Below are 19,059 nucleotides of genomic sequence, written 5' to 3'. Positions count from 1 at the left end.
ACATTTAGAGTGAACTGGAAGATAGAAGACCTCTCTTCCTACTCTTGTCACTTCTCGTGATTCTACCTTCCAAATTAAAAAAACAAACAAAAAAAAAAACTTCCCTCATGAAGTTTACAATAGTCCAATAGAAGTAGCAGGCATTAATTAGAATCGTGGAACTACTAAACTGAAATCAGAGTACTAAACTACAGATAAGGCGCTGAATACATTTCCTATCACGATGTGGGCCAATTTCAAGAATGCTGCCCTGACAGAACAACTATCAAGAAAGTCCAGAAGGGTGAGAGTAGCCCGAAGTCAGCCAGACGGAATGAACAGTGCATGCAAAGGCCCTGAGATTGGAAAATACGTGGCACGTTTCAGAGACAGAGGTCAGTTCCAGCTAGGACGACACAGATAAGAGGGAAGACTATTCAGAATCGTTTGGAAGAGCAAGCCGAGTTCAGGACTCACAGGCCACAGCAGAAGGCTCATCTGCATCTGAGGAGCAAGAAGAAGCGCATGGTGATAGGCCCAGACTTCCATTTTTCAATGATCATCCCAAGTGCAGATTCTGACAGATGATGGGGACAGAGCAAGTGTGGATGCAAATGGCCTGATAGCAAAGCTGGATGGCAGAGATAGAGAGAAATTGGAGCATCCTGCAGATAGGTGAAAGTCCCAGCCATCAGGGGAGAGTGGCAAATTAGCTGTATCATGATTTTGAAATATCCCCAACAATACTCCTTGCATCTCCCAGCTCCACTCTGTGAAGCACCTCCCGCCATGTGCCACTGCATGGTCATTGTTGCTTGCATGCTGTGCGTCTGCCACAGCCTCCCCACCGCCCATCTTCCACAGCCTGAGGTTGCTCCCACCACCTGCAATTCTATATCCTCAATCTCCGCATATCCTGATCAACCCATCTTCCATTGCTTAAGTTTCTCTTCATTCATGAAAGAATTATCAAATGCCTACTGAGCACCTATTACATGAGGCAGATCTTTAAAAGTTTATGAAAATTACATAATATGAGAAAACCATGCATGAATTTTTAAAAAGCACTGCACCAAAATTAACTTATCTTTTAATTCCATTTTCCATGAACATTTTGAAATATCTTCATTATGCCAGGTATGAGGATACAGAAATGACTTTTTAAATGTCCTGGCTTCATTGTACTTCTGTCCCACACCCTTTGGGCCGTCTCTTTCTTCTGAATGCATATGAAATTTATAGATCATATCTCAAAACACATTAATATTGTCTTACAGTTTTCTATGTATCCCCTGGTAAAAATTAAATCTCTTGAAAACAGACCAGCATCTTAGTTGCCTTCCAAATCTTCCCCCATCCTCCCCCACATATGCCATCTGCAACATACCAAGAACTTAAATGGCTTAAAAGGATCATTGGTGGTAATATGGAAACCTTACATTAGCAATTATAGAATTAAAGTGCTTTCACATTCATTATATCATTAAGACAATCTCTGAATTACAAAGCACCATTAGAAACGTGTTGTTTACTGCTACTGTTGTTGTTGGCAGACAGTACCTCCTGAGTAGTCTCCAAATCTATTCCCAGCCCTGTTTCTGGCAAGTTGCATATAATAATTATTTTTATGGTAGAGAATTACATGTAAGATAATATTACTTTGTCAGAAAATCCAGTCCCCATCACTGAAGAATAAAGGACACCAATGATAGTAATCTCAATAACAGACATCAAAGGTATATAAATCCTTACTTACTGCACTGGCAGCTACAGGAAGGCCAAGTTCCAAAAGAAACCATCCCCATGGACAATCCCATCTCACCTTTCATTATAGGCCTTCCATTTGTGAAACTCATTTTCACAAGTTGGGAGATTATCCAACATGGCTCTAAGCATATTGCAATTTGATGCCACAGACTTGGAAGGCATGATAGTCAACCGGCAGGGGTTAATCTAATCTCAGCCCCAATCCCCAGGCTCCAGAGAACACGGATTAAGGAAGCAACCACCTTTCAGATTACACTTTATGGGGTTCATAGAACAACCAGATTTGGAAAGAAAATGAAATTAATTTTTTTCCTTTAGTTGAAATTCCATGCGGCAACAAAGCCTTTGCATTTTTTTTCATCATAACCAATATCTTCCAGTGATTGGACTGGATGAAGGTTTTCCATTAGTCAATGGAATAGAACTGAGAAAGCCTGGGAATACCAGGCATCTTCAGTTAATAACATTTCCTGTAAAATAGCGTGGTGTGGCATTTTACTTTGTATTTTTCTAGAAAATATTAAGAGGTGATCATCATGTCACTGGACCTGGGCACTCCCCTGAAGCCCTGGGAGTGGGAAGGTGGCCTGCGGGCCTAGCGTCTTGCCTTAAGTGCTGTACTAGCTTATGTAAGATACTGTTCATTGTCTGCATCCTTTGAAAACCTTGAATTTGTCCCTGGGAACCTGCTGAAGTGCTCCCATCAGCAATACCATTAGTGTGCCTGTCTCTGAAACAAAATGAACTGCTGGGAGTGAGTTTGTCCCATACTGCTTGGTCATCTACCATACAGGTTTACTTATTCCATTTTAGTTTTGAATATCATTCCTTTTTAGTTATGAATATCATGTGTTCTAGTGTTATCTAGGTTTACCCCTATACAACTAGTAAACCTATCTTATAAGAGAATTTGCTATCTAAACTATCTAAAACCAACATGGACTCTGAAATATCCCATCACCACATGCCTGGGTAAATGGGATGATTTGGCCATAATAAGCTTCTCTTTCTAAGTCATCTGTAATAGAATGTTAGTGAATGGTCTTTTAAAAATAAAAACTTTGGAGTAAAAGGAAAACTGCACCTCTTCTATATTTTTTGTTACTAACAAAGAATGCTTTTGTAAATTGGAATGGAAAACCACTTGTATGTATATTGCAATCATACCCTAAGCTTAATCTAAAATACGCTACTTGATAAAAATTTCATGAAAGTTGAGTTCCAGTTATCATAAAATAAATGCATTTCAAACCTAAAAAAAAAAAAAAGATCGATACAGGATCAAAGTATAGAACTCCTAGAAGTCTATAAAAATTAATTTTAGAAGCAAATGTTTTAATTAAAAATTATGAGATCCCCCAAAAGCCCATAAAAATTAATTTTAGAGGTGCATGTTTTAATGAAATCTGTGGTGACATGTGTTTGAAAAATCATTGTTTAATACGTGTAATTTAACCACTTAAATTTATCCCCGGTTTTGGCATTTAAGCCATTCTCCAGTTACATAACGATAATGGCCTCCTTTGGGGAGATCTGCTCTGGCCGTATTCGCAGGACTTTTTGTTCTTCTCCCTCACCACAGATGAATGATCCAGAGGTGGACACTTGATCCAAGCTGGACCAATCAGGATCCCTATTGGATATTTGAAGTTAAAGCCAAGGGAATATTTATTAGACTCCCTAGGTGCCTGAACTCATGACATATAAATAGTTTCTTCATGTGATCTAAGAGGGAAAGAAACCCATGAGAAAATAGAGATGGGGAAAAAGAGAGGAAAAAAGATAGAAAATAAGAAAGAGGATAAGGCAAGTGGATAATTAACAGCAGAAAAATAAGAAACAAAGAGATCCTTTCCAGATTCAGTCTGGGCCTGGCTCAGGCTATATACCCTAGCAGTGGATTCCATGAGACATTTTTGGATCTTAATCAGAAATTCCTTGCTTTTTGCATAATCAACTCCAACTTTGCTTCTCTTAAAAAAAAAAAAAAAATCAATGCAGTCTGGTCTAGAAGGCCATGCATTCATTCACTCACTCCACAGTCACTTGCCAAACTAGCCACTGAAGACATAGACATGAATTAATCAGCTTCTCAGTCTCAAAATTTTACATTTAGTTGTGAATACAGAGAAAGGTTTTTGAAGAAAAAAAAAGCTACACACTATAGATAAATACATCATGTGGACGGCAGACAATGATGAAGGAATGTGGGGGGAGCACATAGAAGTTACAAAGCAGGAGAGCTAAGTTTCCTTGGGACAATATGGAAGGCCCCTCAGAGAAGGTGTTGCTGCCAGGAACTCCTAAAAGATGGCAGGTGTCAACAAGGAGGAGAAGCTTAGTCCCAGAGCAATCCATGCATGAAAGAAACAAGAGTGGGAAGAAGGTGGAAGTGCATGGTCAGAGAGGGACCAAGGAGATCAAGCAGGGATGCTAAGAAGGGCAGGGGGCCTTTGCTGGGAGCAGCCTTAGGGTCAAGACAGTCTTCTGTGCAGAAAAGGAGTGCACAGCCCTTGCTTTTCCTTCCTTAGCCCTCTCACTTCTGTGAGCAAATGAAAGCAATGCTTACGTCATTTTTCAGGTAAGAAAAACTAGCCACTCAGGAGGATTATGGGACCAGCTCCTGAGATCATCTGGGGATTAGATAGGATAAATAGAACCCCAGTCATAGAAAGATGTAGAGGAAAAATGCAAAGACAGGAGAAACATGGGCAGTAACAAAAACAAGTTCAGGAGGAGTAAGCACTGCTCTCAAAGGAGCCACTCTATTGGGATGAAATGAGAGAATCAAGTATCAAAAAGCAAGAGGTAAAATTAAGATAATCACTTTAGTGCAACTTTCCATTTGAAGCTTTCATGGAAAAAAAAAATTTTTTTTAATTAAAAAGAAAGAACAAAAAACTTTCAGTAGAGAAACAGCAGGTAGGACCAGGAGTTTCCACTGTGAGCTATCCCAAAACAATGATTGATAATTGCCCTGAATTAAATCATTCATCCTACAGTACCAGATGGTCCGAGCTGGCCTTTTATTTGGGAGATTTAGTTAAGTTCAAACAAATTTTGCCACCACACAAAAGTTTAATAAAGTCAGAAGAAACAACTAGTGCTTTTTCTTAGGCTGTCGTAGGAGCCTAATCCAACAGCTCTGGCAGGCAGGCTTTGGTTCCTGGCCTGCTGTCTTTTTATGTTGGTCCCTGATTGCAAAATATCTCCAGCTGTTGAAAGACTTATTAACTCTCCCCCATTAGAAATGTGCAAGAGAAATAGGGATCCCTCCAGGCCTTCTCAGCAACCAGGGCAGCTAAATCCTGTCTTAGCAAGGTATTCTGCATCCAGAAATACTTCATGTGACTCCTGAAGCCCACCAGCCAACACAGTGCCTCCTCCTAACGTCCTTCGTGAATTTTAACATGCTAATGAATCACTTGGAACTGTTCCTAAAGCACAGGCAGGGTCAGAGCAGTAGGGCTGGGTGGGCCCCAGGGCAGCATTTCTAAGAAAAGTACCCGCTGCTCCTGATGCTATAGACCAGACTTGATGCAGTGTGGGTTCCCAAAGACCACCCATCAGTTAAGAGACTTCAACCACAGTTCTGTAAAAACAGGTGGGACCAGGCTGAAAAGGCCAGAAGATACAGGAACTTCTGTAGCTCTTTCATATCAACTGCTGCAACAGTATCCCCAAAACAGTGACTTTCACAACGTGCCAGCCGGAGGTTGAGATAATCGCAGGACTTCAGACATGGACTACATTGCTGGGACAGATAATCATACCAAAAAGGGGAAGAGAGTCCAAAGGCATTCAGATCTCTGAGCAAATGTGACTTGCACTTTATTATCGTGTGAAAAGCACAAGCGGAGCAGCATTGTGATTTTTTTCAGGATATAGAAAAGTTGATAACATCGGAACTGAGCTATCTCCAGCCGGTCTTCCCTCCTGACACAGACCCATTCTGTGCAGACCTGGAGGGCCTTACCGATCAGCAGCTCTCAAGGGGGTCATGTGCAGTTGCCCAAGTGAGATAGAAAGATTTCAAAAGTGTGACACACCAATGGACCCTTTTGTACCACAAGAATAACATACACGACAGTAGAGAAATATTATCCCAGGGTTGGTGCCTCATCTAGTGCCGGCTGTCCCCTAGTTCTGTTCAGGCAAGGATAAGGCACAGTAGCACTGTCAGAGGAGAGGAGTCCAGAGGAGTGGCTGGGATGCCTGAGGCCACTGTCCCCTCAGCATCCTGGACCAAGACAGGTGCCCTGGCTCGCATCATTAAGAGGCCTTGGCCATCCTCAGGAAACTGCTCAGATGTTTCTTTCTTTCTTTCTTTCTTTCTTTCTTTCTTTCTTTCTTTCTTTCTTTCTTTCTTTCTTTCTTTCTTTCTTTCTTTCTTTCTTTCTTTCTTTCTTTCTTTCTTTCTTTCTTTCTTTCTTTCTTCTTTAACCTTATTACCAATCTTTCTTAGCAAAGGTCATGAAATGGGCAGGGGATGTCTCATCTTCGTTATAATCCACTGTTTGAAACATTTCAATTAAGCTTCAGATCAGGCCCCAGAACTGAGGCTGTTTTAACGAGGGGAAGTAATGACCTTCTGTTGCAGGTGGTTTCTGGCACACCATCAGTTTTAATTCTTCTTGATCTTGCTGCACCCTTTGATAGCCGGGATCAAGGGTTCTCTTTGTGTGCTTCAAGCACACCGGACGACTTTTAGGGACTGCACTGCTGCGGTTTTCATCCCCGCAGTCTCAGCTGAGCTGGTTGTCACCTGCAAGTTCTCCACGCTTGTTCAATTTACCCAAGATTAAAAGACAGCTGATAAGACAGGGCCCATGTGCTAAACCGTGAGTATCTGCATGTGTTCCTGAAGCAAGTGAACATCAGGAGGATCCTGCAAAGCAATGGGATTACCCCTTTAACGTGTGCTCCCTGCTCCCCCAGTGGAAGGAAGGAAGCACCACAGGAGGACAAGAGAGAGTTTGGTGGATTTAATGGGGTGCATAGGGAATGTGTTTGGAATCGCTTAACAATTGCATGGGTTTCATAACAGAGGGAACTGCTTCTTGTGGAATTTCATTTCCGTAATTGAGATGTGGGTAATTTAAGGAAAGTAATCCTTTGGCAAAAGACTTAGCACATGTCTTGTCCTGGGCAAAAGACGAGGACAAATGTAGTACTCTGTTTCTTCTCATTATGAAGACTTTCATTCATTATACTCATTCTGCAACGATTCCTGAAGCCTACTATGTGCCAGGCTCATGGCTGGGCTTCTCTGTGTTGGGACTGGAGGGAAAACAAGGAACAAAAAAGTGGTCTCTGTCTTCAGAAGTTTCTAGCTCTTTCTACAGGACTCGTGTTTTAAGAATAACATCCATAAATGATTGTTTAAACTAAAACTTGGATATATAGTACAGGAGAAATCACACTTTCTAATCTTGTGGAAACTCTTTTTTGTTTGAAAAGGAAAGTGAGAGGGAGGAAGGGAGACAGAGCAACAGCAAACAAGAGAAACGGCCTATCCACTGGTTCATTTCCACATTCCCTAAACAACACGGTGGGGCCAGGAAACTGGGTTCCAGAGCACAAAGTGACCATCACCTCTGACCAGGGACCTCATCTCTCTGGGGCCTTCAAAATGTGGTAGAGTGCAAGAGAGATCACCCCAGACACAAGTGTAGGATGTTAGGAGGAGTCTTTAGTGCCCAACTTGGTGACAGCAACTGTCCTCTCTATCGATTAACCTGTCAGGCAGGTGCTAGCCATCAACCGCTATACCTTATCAGTATTTGAGCTGTCACAACTGCCTCCCAGGGTGCAATGAGCAGAAAGTTGGATTTGAAAGCAGAGCCGGGACTGAAATCTAGGCACTTGATATGGGTTACTGGTATCCCATTGTGACATGTAACCACTGCACCAAACACCCACCCTGAGCGTCAACTTCTTAAGTAAATATGTGTCAGAAGCACCAATCCACTTGGAACATTCATATTTATTCCTAGAGCAGAGAGGTGAGCCTGCTCCACAGGGGGAAGCAGAGTTGGAAGAAAACAAAAGGTGTCCTCACCATGTCTATCAGCAGCTTTTATGGGAGTGAGTGTCAGCATCAGTAGCCTCCTCTACTGCCAACACTTACTCTGTCCAAACGTAGGTAAGTATCTATATACTTTTTGCCCCCAGCCCCATGGTGGACCAGCCTATCGGGTCAAAGTTCAGGCTCTAGAGTTGCAATACTTGATTTCACTTTTAGCTTGGTCACTCCCTAACTCTGTAATCCCCGAGCCTCTGCACACCTCTGTCCCTTCAACTGTAGAGCGGAAATAGCAGGAATACTGACCTCATGGGGTTTATCTCAGGATTAAATGAATTTACAAGTAGAACGTGCTCACAGCTGTGCGTGCTTACTGTCGTGAAGGTCAAATGGGATCTTGCTTATGCGGGGAGCCGGGGGAGTGCTCTCCCTTCAAAGCTGCTTCTCTCGCCCCTCCTACCGCCGTGGGCAGCCTCAGTAGGCCCAGAGCTGATCACTGTTTAGAACACAGCCTTTCCTGGGCCGGGGCAGGTCCTGCTTCAGCTCTGCTGCCTGCTCTCTAGCATGGGCTCATTCTCTGCGAAGATGACGTCCTCCCGCCAGGACACTGAGAATGGATCATTGGAACGAAATGGCTCCCAGTGACTTTTCATTCCTTAAGCTGTTCTCACTCACAACCAGACGGTTTATCAGGAAGGGTATCAGCAAATACTGTGTGCTTTACTGCTGTTAGATGGCACTGGCATTGAATTGAAAAAGCTCTAAAAATGGCCGTCAATCATTTGATATACATAGGCAGTGATCTATAGTGATACGGCTCCAGCTACCAACTGGAATGGTTTGTCTTTCATTTTACCCTTTATATGAGGGTTATTACCGTGCACGCCACTTACAACAGACATGGTTATTATGGACAATTGGTTATAGTGGACAAAAACTGATTTCCCAAACCAAACATATTAAGTCCACCCCATTTTTCATAGGTTATAACAGAGAAAAAACGTGGTTTCAGCTGACATTTTCCAGAGACTTTAATGACATTACTATAGGACTCCAAAGAGAGGAGAAAGGATGGCAGATATCAAAATGAGGCCAGGGAGCACCAGAGGTTTCATTTTTGACAAAATAATTATCCAAGGATGGGAAGCTATTTTGGAGCTAACCCCCCACCCCCCAAATGTCCCTGTTCAAGTGACACAGTGTCTGTAAGCAGTTTCTCTGCACTCCCCACGCCAACCAGGGCCTCAGAATCCTGGGGCAGTGACAAGTCCAGGGAAAACAAAGCCCTTCCAACACAGGCCTCTTTTCTGGAAGGCATCCAAGAGCACAACAGGTCCAGTCTTGTCCAGGAACACCACTGAACCAATTAGTACTTTTTTGGTTAAAAACTAAGATGAACAGATCTCTTAAAAGTGTATTTAGGAGGGCCCGGCGTGATAGCGTAATGGTTAACGTCCTCGCCTTGCACAGACCAGGATCCCATATGATTACCGTTTCTAATCCCGGTGGCTCCATTTCCCATCCAGTTCCCTGCCTGTGGCCTGGGAATGCAGTCAAGGACGGCCCAAGACTTTGGGACCCTGCACCCATGTGGGAGACCCGGAGGAGGCTCCTGGCTTCGGATCGGTGCAGCACAGGCCGTTGTGGCCACTTGGGGAGTGAACCATTGGACGGAAGATCTTCCTCTCTGTCTTTCCTCCTCTCTGTATATCCGCCTTTCCACCAAACATAAATAAATCTTTTTTAAAAAGCGTGTTTAGGAAACTAAATGGGGGCAGGAAGAAAATCTTTGGTAATGTATGCCTTACATTTTATGCTTCTTCTTGTTTTAGTTTTGCGAAACACCTGATAAGGACTCCTTAGAAAGTAAACAGTTTATCTAGCTCACAGTTTAGAAAGTTCAAACGGGAAGGTGTCTGCTTCAGTTTAATTCTCGGGGAAACCTTGTGATAATGAGTAGATGATGTGTAACAATGATGGGTGCATGTGTTGGGACAGGTGGTCACACCTTGAACCAAAAGTAGAGAAAGAGTAGGGTCCCATTGTTCCTTTTGAGGGTATGCCATCACTGAACCGAAGACTTTCCTTTTTAAAGGTCACATCATCCAACAAATATAAACAGACTTCGGATCAAGTTCCCAACATATTAGCCTTCTGGGGAAGCAGAACTATAGCATTCTGTCCCTAGCAGGTCTCCCTGAAGTTCATGTCTGCCTCACCATGCAAAATGCCATCATTCTCGAGAATCCCAATGTGTCAACTATTCCAGTATCACTCAGAAATCCAAGTCCAAAGGCACACATGAACCTCAAAACTAGTCCCTTGAACTGTGAGCCCCTGTAAAAAATAATAATACAAATGGCATACTCCCAAACTATGACAGCAAGGAAGGCACAGAGGCACAGGATAAGCATTTCTATTCAAAACAAAGAAAGGCAAGGAGACAGTAACTAACCCAAAGGAAGATCATACCCAGTAGAATAAACATTAATTTCTCACACTCCAAGCCTCACGTCCTGAGCACACTGTGGCAGGCGAGGCGTTCCCAAGGTGTTGGGCAGTCCTGCCTCATTGCTTTGCTGCTTGCAGTCTAGACAGCTGCTTGCTGAGGCTGCATATGGATGTCTACAGCTTCTTGAGGTTACTGCAGCAAGTGGCTGGTTTCTCTGCCTCTCTAGGATCTCCACTCAGCTTCATTCCCACCACTCCAATTGACATCATACCCCAGCAGCCTCATGGAGGGGCCCCAATCCTGTAGTGCATTGTTAAGTGTCCTCCTAGTAATACCTTTGAAACACCAGAGGAAGTTGTCATGACTTCATAATGCTTGCATTTAGCACACCTACAAGGTCAGACTCACAAAGGTGACACCAAGGTCCTCTTGAATCATGCTCTAGCAGCAAGGGTGGAACCCTTTGATAGCTAGTCAGCCCTGAGCACCCAAGGCATTGTGGAGCTGTTTCTGGAAAATTGCGTTTCCCTGGAAGATTTCTGAGATGTCCTCATGGCATCTCTCCTATTGTCATGATGCAAAGCACTTGGCTTCCTTTTACTTGGGCCAGTCTTTAGCAAGCAGCATGGCTGAATCCTTGCCTTCTAAACACAGTTTTAGTCCTTTCCTGGCGAGCCTGCAGATTTTCTAAATCTCTCCTCTATGTCTCCTTTCAGCCACTGTGAATCTGGCTAAAAGGTGGCCAATAACTCCAGGCCACAGTCTTGCTCTTTCAAAATCTTTTCCTCCAAATAAAATAATCCATAATCTTTAAGTCACAAAGTCTTAGGACATGGGCACAATGGAGCCAGGTTCTTAACTTTTACTCCAATTTCCCGTAGAATCCTCGGTTGTGTTTGAGGCCTCGTCAGCATGTCCTTTACTGTCTGTTAACATTGCAGTCTTCCTCTGAGCCCTCATTAGAATTGCTCATAAAACATTCCACTTTTAGCTTTCTCTGCTTTTTCTAGTTCTGCTTCTCCAATCTCTTTCAACCTCTTCCCATATGCCAATTCCAGAACGACTTCAGGGTTTCCAGATATAGTTACAAGAACAGCCCCATTCCTTGGTAGCAAGCTTCCCTATTAGTCACCCTTACATCACTATAATGAAATAAGTGGGGCAGGCTACTTGTGAAGAAAAAGAGGATTTATTTTGATCGTAGTTCAGGAGATTCAAGAGCATCTGCATAGCTCAGTTCCAGGAAGAACTGCATGGTGGATGAGTGGATGAGAAGACTGACAGTGTGTACTGGGGAAAACGATCATATGTTGGACCAGGAATAGAGAGACTTGACTTCACCAACTAGAAGTTTAGAACAGCTCCTAATACTGCCACCCTGAAGACCAAATCTCAAAATATTCTGTCTTCAAATCACGCCATTTCCTAAACCAGAGATCACAGGAAATGCATGGAAATCCAACCAGATTTTTAATGTCCTAACCCAGCACAGACCATACTATAAACTTCTTTCTTGGCTCATTGCTTGGGCTCAAGGCTGTACAGATTTTCCTAGTTCATATTAGAATACAAAGTAACATCGACTCTGCTCATCTTTCACCCAAATCCCACTCTCACTGCACTGTTTCTGCTTCCCGCAGCCACTACATCCATGTACACATGGGAAACACCGGGACAGAGTATTATTTGCTAGAATTGATAAAAATGACACAACACTTTGGTCACTTGGAATATGGACATAAATCAAATTTATATTTTAATCTCTCCTCTACCTTTTAAACCATGTCGCCTGGAAGTTTCTCAGCCTCTAGCCTCCTTTTCTCTTAGGACGGGTTGACTGGCAATGGTGTGGGACACCTTTTACACAGAACAGCTGAAGACACTTAAAAATTCTGTCATACTGTTGGCACACATGGAAGTTTGGGGTCCTGGACCACCCATTGTAATATTAGAGGGGAAATCAGTCGGGTGGGGGAGGGAACTTGGAGAGAGGGAGTCAGGAAATCCCAGAGTCTATAGAACTGTATCATAAAACAATAATACAAAATAATTTAAACAATTGGGGTTTCCTTCCTCCTCCTCCCCTTGCACTCCCAATCTAGCTTCTATCAGTTGCCCCTGGATGCAACTTATTTCTTTCTCTGTCTACTTACCCATGCCCACTAGGAATTTCTCAGAACTATACTGAAACTCAGTCACCTCAGCTGTCCCTGTGGCCAGGGGTACAGTAGGTGCTTGCTAAAGTTTTGTTGAATAAATACTCAGAAGTTCCTTTCTTTGCTCACTAAGAATCCTTTCACATCAGAGGTAGTTAAGGTCTTGTCGTCAGGGCTTCTCTCAAGGGCTGTAGTTCTCCGACTTTCAGCAAATGGTCCAGTCGCCTCTTGGTTCTGAATTCTTTCCTCACTGGTCCTACCGTTCCTCTCTAGCCCTACTTGAAGGACACTGGGCATTGTCTGCTCTAGAGTTGCAACCCTTAGCAAGCTTGAACTCCTTCAATACCTTCCTTTATCATCCTTCTTCATCATCCAGGCTTTACTTATCCAAAGCCAGGACAAGGATGCTAGAGTTAAAAGGGCTGACACCAGGAGGCAAAGTTCCAGGCCTGATCCCAGGAGTGGCACTTTAGCCTAGGGGCTTATATTTACCTAGCTCCATCTCCTTGCCTGTAAAATACCCTACTCTACCTGCAGATGCTGCAGGATCCAATGTTAGAACACAAGAGAATCTACTGCATACACTATGGTGTACACCATGAAGTTTTTAAGACCAAATTAGGCTTCCCCCTTAAGTATGCCATGTGAATCTTTCAACACTCAAGTCAACCTTGAACCAAATAACTTATTGAGATCATTCTTATATGATTGGAAACTGAAGGGCGGGTAGCTCATTACCAGATCCTGGCCCTCTCACTAGGCCTGTGCCCAGGACCACCCACCCACACCATGTACACAGCACCAGCTTCATCCCATGAGAAACAAGCCCAGGCACACAAAGCTGACCGCCCAATTCTTCCTCTTTTGATTAAGAAATTCCACAAAATGACTCCTTGAATGATCCACACATACTCTCCTTGCCTGAAAGATGTTTGCAATCTGCAAAGAGAATTACTTGAACCCTTAGTACAGAGGAACCACACCGGTTCCTCTCCTATGGGGGACCCCTCTTCCTTCTTTTTTTGTTTGGAGAGGTAGTTGGGGAAGTATGGGACTATGTATTTATTTGAAAGTCAAAGTTACAGAGAAGGAGAGATAGAAAGAGATCTTCCATCCCCTGGTTCACTCCCCAAATGTCCACAACAGACAGGATTGGACCAAGCCAAGCCAGGAGCCAGAGCAGCTTCTGGGTCTCCCATGTAGGTATAGGAACAAAAGCACTCAGTCCATATTCTACTGCTTTCCAAGACACATTAGCAGAGAGCTGGATTGGATGTGGAGCAGCAAGGATTTGAACCAGCACCCATATAGTATGCCGTGCTGCAGGCACAGGCTTTACCCACTTGAACAAAACACTGCTACCTCCTTCCCTCCTTTTCCCTCTTCCCCAGATTCCCCACATCCTACCCTCCACAGTTCTATAGACCAATAGAGATAAGAGGTACTGAGTTGAAAATTACCTTTTTACGTTTGTAGCAACATTGCCTGTTAAATGTAAAATTTAAAAGTTTTCTGTCCAGCATTGGCATGCAGTTGGTTCAGCCAATACTTTTGTGACACTAGCATTTCATATTAGAGTGCTGGTTTGAGTCCTAGCTACTCCATTTCTAACCCACGTTCTTGCTACTGTGCCTGGGAAGGCAGCAGAACATAGCCCAGAAGCTTGAGTCTCTTCTTCTGCTGGTTTACACCCCAAATGGCCCCAATAAGCATGTCTAGGCCAGGTGAAAACAGCAGAAGAAAGATCTTTTTTTTTTTTTCTGGCATATCTCTGTTTCTTCCTCTCATCGTCACTCTGTTTTTCAAATAAATAATTAAATCTCTCTTTTTAATTTATTATTTATTTATTTATTATTGGAAATTCAGATTTACAGAGAGAAGGAAAACCAGAGATGAATATCTTTCATCTGTTAGTTTACTTCCTAAGTGGCCGCAATAGCCACAACTGAGCTGATCCAAAGCCAAGAGTTTCTTCTGGGTCTCCCACGCGGGTTTAGGGTCCCAAAGCTTTGGGCCGTCCTCGACTGCTTTCCCAGGCCACAAGCAGGGAGCTGGGAAAGGAAGCGAAGCAGCTAGGATACAACCCAGTACCCTTATGGGATCCTAGGGCATGCAAGGTGAGGACTTCAGCCACTAGGCTACTGTGCCAGGCCCTAAATAATTAAATCCTGAAACAAAAACTTAAATATTCTCTAAGACTGGTCACTCTTAAAAATGATCTGATTTACATAAGCTTTGCAAACACATTCCAATCAACTTCAGGACTGACTTTCTCATTATTTCTACAAGTGCTTCCTATAACTGTGGTTCTTCCCATGAGAAGTGTGGAACAGAATCAGAACTAGAGAGGAAGTGCCGGGTTCTATGCCCAGCTCTGCCCCTCAGTGGCTGAATCAACCCAAGAAAGGTATACGGCTCTATGCCTTGGTTTCCTCAACTACAAATGGGAGCAATAGTAAGTAACAAACAGCACCCTCTTCATAGAGTTATGATGTTAGAAGACTTGATCCACGTAAGGTACTAGATCTGACACGCAGCAAATGTTTAATAAAGATTAGTTATTCTTATGATTTGCATTTGAGAGAAATTCATCGTTTCTTCTTTGGGTTCTAGTAAAAAATAAATGAGTTAGATACATATCACGTGCTTAGCCAGTTCTTGGCCAAAAAAAAAAATAATAATAAAAGCTTTCAACCAAAGCTCACCCTGCCACAACGGGTTGCCCTGCTCCCACCTCTGTTTAATCACTGCCTAACCTGAGCCCAACCTGAGCTCATCTTCCCCTTCCATGAAGCCTTTCCTAATTAATGCAACTGAAAGAAAGCTTTCTCTCTCCCAACTTCTCAAAAGCCTTGGATTACCAGTGGCCCACACATGGAATCTATTATCCTCTGTCCTGCAAAATAATAATGTGTGCATGTATTGTCACTTCAATTTAGCTAAAAACCCAGAGGACAAGGTCTGGATTCAAGGCATACAGTACTTGCCCATCATAAGCCCTTAATAGATATTTGTGGGTTTACTAAGTAGATGAAGTAAAGTTCTGGTGAAGTTATGAATTCAATCATTTCCAGTAAAGGGAGTACGTAAGAGAACAGCTTTTCTAATTCAAGCCTCTGTGCACATGAATGTTTATAATTTCCTTTCCCTTGGGCTGGATAACACCAGAAACCCCAGCTCAGTCATTTTTGAGGCAAGGTAGAGAACAAATACATAAAATAAAGTCTGAGAGAACTGTCCTACTCAGCCTAAACTGTAGAAGCCTCAGCACAAACACACACCAAAAAAAGTTATGTTATGGTAAGAATACAAAAAGAAAGAGAAATCAAAAAGTTCCTTTAATGACTAAGGAGAAACTGAAAATAGTTCTAAGCCCTTGCACTCGGGAAAATACTCCCATGCAAGCAACTCTGGAGGGAAGCCTGTCTGTTGTTTTTGCTTGCATTTCCAAGTGACTCTTTGGAGAAGTGGGGAACTGAGATGCTGAAAACTGGTTTGTGAACTGCCAGGACCCTTAGACTTTTGTGTGTGCCCCTTCCTGGTGTGGCCTGGGTGACCCTTTCTTGGTAATGTTGAGAGTAGCAGAAGGAAACCAGCAAATCCTACATAGTTCTGGTCTTGGATGGTAATTACAGTTCAAGGCTTAAGGGAGAAAGGGTTAGAGTGAAACTATTGGTTAACACAAGGACTAGAAGTACCTTGGGAATCCCCTTGGCCCCCAGCCATCTCCTGGTCTTCTCTTTCCTCTAATTGTAGCTAGGGTGGGAAACCGGAAAGTTCACCGTATGGATCCATGGGATGTGGATTACCTTTAGCAGATTCCATGACAAATTGCTAGTCTTTCTGGGATACCACCTTTGCTGACAAGAGCTTTGCAGTAGGAGACCCAAGATATGGGATTTTGATGGAGGCTTTTTTCAAAGAACTCAAGACCTAAAGGAACTCCCCTATATGTGCTAAAGTCACAGCTGCCGGAGTCCACACTTGGACCCCCTCAAGTGCTGCTTTTTTTTTTTTTACCTCTGATGAATGCACCCATTGTAGTGGACATAGGTACAGAGGCACTGAGGCAGGGGGAGAAGCTTTTCTGTTGCTATTCTCTATGCCTGAGTGAGTGGCAGAGGCTTAGCAAGAAAGTTTCTTCTGGTTTTGGGCTGTGCTTCCTAAACAGCCTTCAATTGCTCCACTTTTCACCCCAACTCTGGTCCAGGAATTCCAGCCTTGGAGTTGCACACATAAAGTCCTCAGGGCCTCAGCCTAGACCCCCCAGTATGCTGGGAAGGCAGAGCGATAATTACTTAGTGGAATAGATCAGACTCACATTAAGAATTTTGCCAATTGAAGGGCATGTGAATGATCTGCCTTCATACTGTTGTGTGTACTGCCTTATTAATCCATTATTTAAGTGTTCCATAATCTGAAAACTTGTCTGCTTGGTAAGTAGTAAAACTTTCCAGTTAAAGACAATCACAGTAGCCCCAACACCCACTATGTTCCTAATTAGCTCTATAATTAAATTACCAATTAAAGAGAACTGAAAAAAAAAAACCTCCTCATTGGATAAAGTAAAATACCCTTAATTATGATGTTGTGTCCTCTATGAACAGAAGTAGAAATATATATACACATACACTCACACATGAGAAATTAAATATATATGTACCCACCATCTAGAAATGTCATCTTTTCATAGACTTTCCCGTACCAGAGCTTCACACTCCAGCTACTCACCAGAGCTGTGTCTTTCTTTGGCTGTTTTAAGAGGGTGGGTGGGAGAAAACGGGGACAAAACAAGACTTTATTGGTTTAAACTTGCCTCATGAAACTAATGATATTGCCCAAATTTACGGGGTTTGATTCAAAGGGGAATTGTTCAAGTTACTTCCAAATGAGAGCAATATAGTAAGAAAAGGGATATAAAATATGATGTCATTATAGAAATGGCTAACTGCTACTACCTGTTAACCCTGCTTTCTCTGATACAAAAGCAGATAGAATGGTCCACAAGATACAGCTGTGTTTTCTGAAGTTTCCCTGGCTGTTGGACCTCAGTGGGTGTACTGGTTGGACTCTTCGGCTCTGTGGGGTACCCGTGTTTTCCTGATGCATAACCCAAGAGGGGAAATGAGAAGAACTATGAACAGTAAGGGACAACTTCCCTTTCTTCTGTACTCACATCTTTCTCTGAAGTTGCAGAATCACTAATGTGTTAATTGAGTTCACAACTGTGCATACCAAGCCAAGAAAAAAAAAGCAAAACCAAAGCAAACACAACAGCAACCACCTCTTGCAGGAAAACAGTCATCGGAGTTGCCCATGGCATATAATCAAGTCATACACAGCCCCACTGTTCCAGCCATCCAGATGTTGAAAGCACCAAATAAGTCCCTTCTTAATTATTATGGGATTTAATTCATTTTCTCAAACCTTCTCTGCCTTTCCCCTGCCCAAATTCCCTTCCAAGTCATTTTATGTATCTATGCTTTTCAGCACATTTGTCTGCAAGTCTCAAAGTTAGACCTTATGTTGTATACTTCAGTCATGGCAAGAGGAATTTAGCACAAACATTCCAAAGGAAATTCTAGCAGGGTGATGAAATTTAGTGTGGAAATTTTTATCTCAAAGGAGACTTGGGTTTGGGAAAGTTCTTATTAAGGGGCAATTTTCCATGGACAAAAATTGAACTCTTGTCACTGCTACTGTACATTTAATAAAAGCCACATTTTTAAATGTTCTCTGTGTGTATGTGTTTATGGTATGGAACAAATCCTAGAAACAGAATCCTGGAGTCTCTGGGGCTCTTGTTATCTTAAGGGTGGTGCACAGCCGATCCCAAAGTACAAATGGACTATCCTTTTTCCTTACTCAAAAAGAGAATAGGGAGTCCAGATATGCCTTGGTGTTATCCTGGAGAAACATGTCTAAAGAAGATTTAGAAGAACAGTGCATCCATAGTTTGCTGCTGAAATTTAGAAGCACAGTTCTGGTGGCCAGCACTTCTCTTTCCTTGGTCTTTAAAAAATGAAGAAGAATTGCAGCTTCCATTTTATAAATGAGGAACCTTAAACTATCAGTAGCATCCATAAGCAGCCACAGAAGTTGTTGGGCTGTTAGGCTAACCTTAACGATAACAGCAGCATTAAGATCTGAACCCCCAAATCTGATCATCTGGATGCCGAGGAGGCTATGAAAGTCACTCAGGCAACAGTTCACTTTAGCAATTTCTTTAGACAATCCTTGTCACGTAGGAGAGATGGTGCATCTCCCGTAGCATATGACGTGCTGTTTTTGGCTGAGGAAGCTGCGCCCTACATCGCACAGCTCCGCGACAGGACCTCTCGCTACTGCACACGCTCGCTTCCCACATGAGCTGCCATATGTCTTACCCTTCAGAAGAAGTTGGGTGTGAATCCATTTTTATTTTAGCAAGGACTCTGGTTCTGTTCGTCATTAATCTTTCCCCTTTGTCTCATTCCTCATTTCTTGCCAAGTGACTTCTCAAGTACTCACTGAACTTGTTTTAAAGGACAAAACATTCTTGTACTACCACCGTTCAAAGATATCACAAGAAACAAAAGGAATGGCTACAACACATTTGGATTGTGCAATGAGGAATGTGTAGGCAGGCCTTCACATTTTAGTAAATGCCTTTCACTATGGGGAACCTATTAAGGAAACTG

Source organism: Ochotona princeps, chromosome 2 (genome assembly GCF_030435755.1).
Source record: "Ochotona princeps isolate mOchPri1 chromosome 2, mOchPri1.hap1, whole genome shotgun sequence".
NCBI classification, from domain to species: Eukaryota; Metazoa; Chordata; class Mammalia; order Lagomorpha; family Ochotonidae; genus Ochotona; species Ochotona princeps.
The sequence above is the reverse complement of the archived record's forward strand: the minus strand, read 5'-3'. Positions refer to the sequence as shown.